This window comes from Rhyacophila brunnea, unplaced genomic scaffold, assembly GCF_057557595.1.
Source record: "Rhyacophila brunnea isolate RB1 unplaced genomic scaffold, BYU_Rbru_1.0 scaffold_101, whole genome shotgun sequence".
NCBI lineage: Eukaryota > Metazoa > Arthropoda > Insecta > Trichoptera > Rhyacophilidae > Rhyacophila > Rhyacophila brunnea.
Genome location: NW_028232754.1, coordinates 167,700 through 174,578, shown reverse-complemented (window position 1 = coordinate 174,578; position 6,879 = coordinate 167,700). Strand labels below are relative to the sequence as shown.

The 6,879-nt window shown below is 28.1% G+C and overlaps 1 pseudogene; it reads left to right on the top strand.

Annotated features, from left to right (window-relative positions):
• Positions 1 to 5,221: 5,221 nt before the first annotated feature.
• On the top strand, positions 5,222 to 6,544 carry LOC147078785 (uncharacterized; annotated as a pseudogene).
• Positions 6,545 to 6,879: the final 335 nt, after the last annotated feature.

The window sequence follows — 6,879 nt, the reverse complement described above, 5'->3', positions numbered from 1 at the left end:
TTTCCCCTTTAGAGATCTATTAAGTCATGAGTCTTTTTTAGTACTAAGGCTTTAATATATCCAAGATCTTTTTCGTCATTTCGAGTTCCTTCAGATGCTTTTTATGAATACCATATCACCACTGCGTTTTAAGTTATGAAACATGGGTCAATTCTAATCATACGCTTCTATATAAATAAAAGCTCAGATGCTAGCATAACATACTTTCTCAATTTATGGTTCTCAATATGTTTATATTGTCGATAATAGTCGCGCCAATTTCTATCCGAGTGATAAGGTTCTTCTTTTTATCATAAATAGTCTCAATATATATTTTTTAAAAATATTTAATTTTTTGTATGCAATAGTAAACATATAGGATAACAGAAAATGATGAAAAACGAATAACCATATTATTAAGGTTTAAATAGTATTGTAAATATGCAAAAAAAAATATCTTTTTGAAATTAACTACTACTATTAATTAACATATAATAAAAATAATCTTTAAAAATTTACATTCCAAATAGGTTTATTCATATATGAAGCTAAAAGCAAACATCCTACGCTTCAGACGTATATATGGCCTTGGTTAAAGAAAAAAAATGATTTATCACAACATCAGATCTATAAATAACTCGTTTTCGCATACAATAAAGAGGATGAGAAATGGAATTCTTGTATATAAATATGGTAGCTACGAAGGATGATCTAAATTTAAACTACAAAAAAACATGAAAAAAAGAAGAAACAAAATTATTAAGCCCAAAAAAATTTAGGCTATGTGAGAAATTGTTTCAAAAGCAAATGAATTCTTTATAAACCCACGAAGATGTTACAAACAATGAAATTGATTTGTAATGGTTAAATAAAGACTTTAATTAAAGTAAATTTATAAATTTTGTAAGATATTATAAATATTTATATACAGTATCATAGCCCAAAACCCTAAAACTTGATCTAAAATATCGAAAACTATAAAGTATTCAATTGATTGATGAAGAGCTCACCAAAAAAAGGCGAATCAGACAAAAGAACATATAATGCGGTAGAATACTAAAATGATAGTAAATATTCAGAAATAAATGCAGATTTAGATTTCTAGTGCAACTTAAAAACTATGTGCTCTCAAGAAAAAATCATACATTACCGAAAAAAAGATGACATCACATACTGTTTCTAGACGGAAAGCCATTATATTATTTAAGACATAGATTGTCAAGATATAATATTAAAAATGTAATGAAGCTAAATGTACAATATTAAAAAAATATGAGGTGTAAGACACAAACAATCAGTTTGAATTAAATCAAAATCTGTTTTATCGTTCAATAAAATTAGAAAGACTTTAATATCCAATCCGATGATGATCAATTTGCGTGGCTTTCAAAATTAATATAGGGTAAAGATGAAAGCGTATGTTTTGAAAGTATTTACATGAGTTTATTAGAGAATATAAAGCTAATTTTGTGTGTATGACAGAAGATAATATACAAAAATAAATTTTCGCTTTAATCAGAAAGCTGCCGTGGAAATTGGATTCATAACTTTTTTTATAAAGAAATTTAGATGCCCATATCAATTGAATTACGGTATCATTGTATATATATGATTAAGAAGGCAAATAATAATAAAATTGGCTATATAAAGAGACTATATAGCTCACTTTAAAAGATGAAACTATAAATATAGGTGAATTTAAGACTATAGCAGTCTAAATTTATATACAAATTACCACTTTATTGGTGACATTATATTACAATTTTAAGTAGAAAAATGTGGCGTTTTATCGTAAAACCAACTCGGCTACTTAAGTCGGGTAGAAGCTGGCAAAGAACAAGCGCAAATCCACACAGTAATAAATAAGTAAAACGGAAATAAATTTAGTGCATAATAGATATATGTTAACAAAAGCAAGGAAAACAAGCGCAAATCCACACAGTAATAAATAAGTAAAACGGCAATAAATTTAGTGCATAATAGATATATGTTAACAATAGCATGGATAACATAAACAATTTAATGACGATGGCCGTATAACTTAATTGCCGAATGTTGGTATATAATTTTATAGGTGTGATAAAAAGGGCGACTTTCATCTCGATAAGATATAAAAATGTAATGACTTTCCCCATAAGTAAGTAAAAGAAAATACTCTAGGTGAATTTACCACCGTTTCTATTTTTTGTATCATTGCAGAATGTTTAGCGAAAGGTTTCTTTTTAGTAAAAATACTGCTAGGAGAATATACCCATAGAAAAAGTCACTTTATATTTATTCATTATCTAAAACCAGCTAAAACGTAACAATACGACCTAAAACAACATTTGGATTCTCAAAATGCATAGAACTAAAAATTTAATAATATAAATCTGCAATATATGATCTCTGATATAAGGAAAAGATATTAATTGCTAAAGTTTACAAAGATAATAAATTAGAAAAAAAACTAAAATAGTTGAAATTTATAATCTAGCCAAAACTAAACCTAACGACAAAAAACGATTCAGATCATTTAATAAGGGATGTAAATATACCTTTAAATATAAATACAAGTTTTCTTAAACTAATACCGAGAGAAATTTTTATGCTGATGATCGAATATAAAATACTAGCGAAAAGAAATCATGAATTTACAGTCACCAAACAAAGAAATAATTATTCAAAAAAAAGAAGAAAAAAAAATTTACGTTTTTAATTCATAGGCGATAAAAATATTTTTTTTGGTAAATCAGATATTTATACCAGAAAGGAATGTTTTTACAGAAGAGCAGCAAAGCATAAAAATAAGAATAAAAAAACATGTATACTTCTGATAAACTAGTATTTTATAAAAAAATAGAGATTAGAAAATATATACACAAATAAATTTAGCAGAATAAAAAAAAGCTAGATGTGAAAATTAAAATTTGCAACAATTTAACAGATAATATTGTAGCATTGCCTGCAATACAATTATAGACACAGCCTGATTGTCAAACTTGATTTAAATTGTGAACATAAGCCAAAGAACAAGATATGTATAAATATGGTATAGGTTGTAAAGTCAAATTGTCAATGATTTTAAGAGGCATAAAATCTTATTAAAACTAAATAATTAAATTTAAAAGATGGCTTGATCATCACTACACACGGAGTTCAACATAAATATAATATGTGTATATTTATGTTCACAGGAAAATACAAGTTTAGAAGATTATGAAAAATAGATAGCCTATCAATCAGTATTAGGAAAGCAACGTTTATAGTTTCACCTAGCATATAAACAGATATTAAATTATTTTGAATTTGGCTATATGATACTTTGTGTGGAAAAAAGCAATAACTTGATCCACCAATAGAAATGAATTACCCCGCAATATAAAGCTTGGAAATTTTAAAAACTTGGAGCAGAAAAAATATGATTTACTACCAAATAAACAATTTTGGATATATAAATTCAGAAATATATTAGTAATAGTATTCATAAAATGGTAGGTTACCGCCACAAAATACTATAATTCGTATATTAAGGATTTAAGAACGCCAAATTAAAGAAGAGACATAAAAAAAAACAATATTTTATGTAAAAAAACTCAAAGTAATAAGTATTGAAGGAATATTATATCTATAGGTGGAGTATAACGATGAAGGGATGGAAAGAAGCAACAAGAAAATATATTTATTAGAGAAATATATGGTTTTGGTTGAAACGATTTAAACATCTAAAAAAGCGCTATGTAAATTAACAGCAAATATTGTTATTTTATTTTACAAGGAATTAAAATTATTACCATAAATATGTGAATATTTTCCCTTTTAATTTATGATTTAAAGGCTTTTTTATTATTATGGCGCATTATTGAATGCTATAAGTGTTTTTATATTGCTTTTAGTCAGCATATAAAGATTTGAAAAAGTATAATTTTTATACAACTAGAACTTGTGATAACATACCATATATTTGTCTTTTGAAGTCATATAGAAGCATTAAAAATAATTTGGTCTTCCTTTTACTCAGCTACAACATATATTGCATTTGCTTTGATTATCTTACATCATTTTATTGTGTACGAATTATTATTGATAATGAAATAGTGAGAATACAAAATTTTATTTTACCAACAGCATATATCTATATTAAAATGTAAAGGAATAACTAGTGATTCTATGTTGAAAGAACATTAGTTTTTTTGCGTTATGTCTATTTATGAATAAATATAAGCTTAAGAGTGCTCACAGTGTATTTCTTTGTGAGAGGTATTTTATGAAATAATTAAATGAAAGAAAATAATTCAGATGAATTTTTAGCATTGAGTACGTATAAAAATACTATATTAAAGATAAAATCCGAAATCACGTTAATGTTTGTCCGGGATTATTATTAATGCCCTTTTAAAAACATTTTTTGTGATATTTTTTACCTTAGAAATCGATTTTGTAGAACAAATTAAAAGTCATGGCACCGATGGTTTTTTTCTGATCGTTCTTTTTTTTGTAAAAATTCAAAATACCAATTGTTCTAGCGCTATTAAAAATAGCATTTGTTCATTTTACATTGTCCAATAAAATTTTAAATCTTTTTTTATGTTGGTTTATCGAGTAGTTCAATTGACTTTTTTTCTCCTTAAACTCCTTTCTAATACAATCAATTTCTATACATTTTAAGAAGGAATTTGTATGATTTATTTAACGATTTGAAATAATATTCGTTTCTAGATAAATATAAATTCGGAATCGGAAACATATTTTTTTTACAATTAATATGCAATTATAATATGTTTAGATTCATCTTAAATTTTATTATTTACAAGAAAATAATTTATTAATTTAGAAATTAAAATATATCAAAGCAATCAATTTAATTAATAAAATTCTCATTTCAAAAAGTTTAATTTTTCGGTTATTTCAATGTTTTTAATGTTATAATGGCAATTTATTTAATAATTAAATTTTTTTTAATATGACTAGATGAAGAAATCGAATATTCTTAATTCAATTTTTTCTATACTTTTCTCATATAATTTAATTTATTTGAAAATTTAATCAGTCCCATTAAATGAACGATAATGATCGCAAACGAGGACGATCAAGCTGGAACAGCGAGTCACGCGACTATAAGCGCACACCCCGCACAAACGATCGATATGACAACAAGTCATGGGGAAGTAACCGTCGAGACCACGAGTCTGTTCCACCACCAAGCAATGAGCCAATAACTAATTTCATTAAAAATTTTCTTGATCCATTGCCATCGAGTTTTATGAATGCGAATGAGTCAGAATCTTTTAGAAAAGCAGCTGGTATGGTGATAAAAGGATCTAATATACCGCCACCAATTCGTAAGTTTACGGATTTGTTGTCTTATAAGACTAAAACTAATTCCGATCATGAACTGTTTACAGATGAAGTGGTTAATGAATTTCAGCGTGAAGGATATACAACGCCAACACCAATTCAAGCTCAAGGGTGGTCTATGGCATTGAATGGACGTGACATGGTAGGAATAGCACAAACTGGATCTGGAAAGACGCTTTCGTTTGTTTTACCAGCACTTGTGCATGCAGCAGCACAACCAGCATTAAGAAGAAATGACGGGCCGATTTGTCTCATTCTTGCACCAACACGAGAACTTGTGCTACAGATTCATGAAGTGGTAGAAAAGTATAAACGATTTTACAGGTTAGAATCCGCCGTAGTTTATGGAGGAGTTTCGTCTTATCCTCAGAAACAGAGTTTGAGGAGTGGAGTAGAGATATTAGTAGCCACGCCTGGTAGACTCATAGATTTATATGATCAAGGATGTTTTTCATTGGACAGAGTGACATTTATGATATTGGATGAAGCTGATCGAATGCTTGATATGGGATTTGAACCTCAACTGAAACAAATAATTCCAAAGACTAATTCCTCAAGACAAACTTTGATGTGGAGTGCAACATGGCCAAAAGAAGTACGAAATTTAGCGGAAACGTATATGAAAGACTATGTTCAAGTAAATATCGGTAACACTGAATTACGGGCAAATAAAAAAATAGACCAAGTAGTCAAAATTGTTGAGAATAGGGAAAAAAGAGGAATACTTATTCAAACACTGAACGGCGAGGGTGTATTAAGAAATCAGAACAAGTTTATTGTTTTCTGTAATACTAAAAGAATGTGTGATGATCTAGAATACTTTCTAGGTGAAAAAAATTTCAAAGCCTCGGCTATTCACGGTGATAAATCACAAAATATTAGGGATCGGGTGATTACTGATTTTAAGTCTGGAAGAAAGAATATTCTAATTGCGACAGATGTGGCTGCAAGAGGATTGGACGTGAAAGATGTTTATATGGTTATCAATTATGATTTCCCTAAACAATGTGAAGATTATGTGCATCGGATTGGGAGAACTGCTAGGGGAGATTCCATAAGTGGAAAGGCGCTTTCTTTCTTTACTAATGATGATAGAAACACCGCCAAAGAGCTTATTAAAATTCTTGAAGAGTCTAAGGCTCATGTTCCCGATGGATTAAAATCTATTGTTCCAAGAGGAGGGGGTGGCAATTATGGTGGAAATAATAGATCTTTCAGGAGATGGTAATCTAAAATACCAAATATTTGTATCTTATAAGAAAATATATTATAAAGTATATTTTGCAGATCAAAAATGAAGATAAACAAGTTGCTAAATGATAATACCAATCATTAAAATAAGATACGATAATTTTTTTTAACCATAACCCAAACCACACTTGGGTTGAAATGCTGTCTTTTAAAAGAAGAATTGGGGTTGTACTGTGATTTAAGTGCAATACATGATTCGCAATATTGCTGTGTTTAATAGGGTCCTTGGAAATCAGGTCTAAACATACTCTAGGGATAAATAAATTATAGATGATTATTATCACGATAATTCATTTCTATCCCTATAAATAT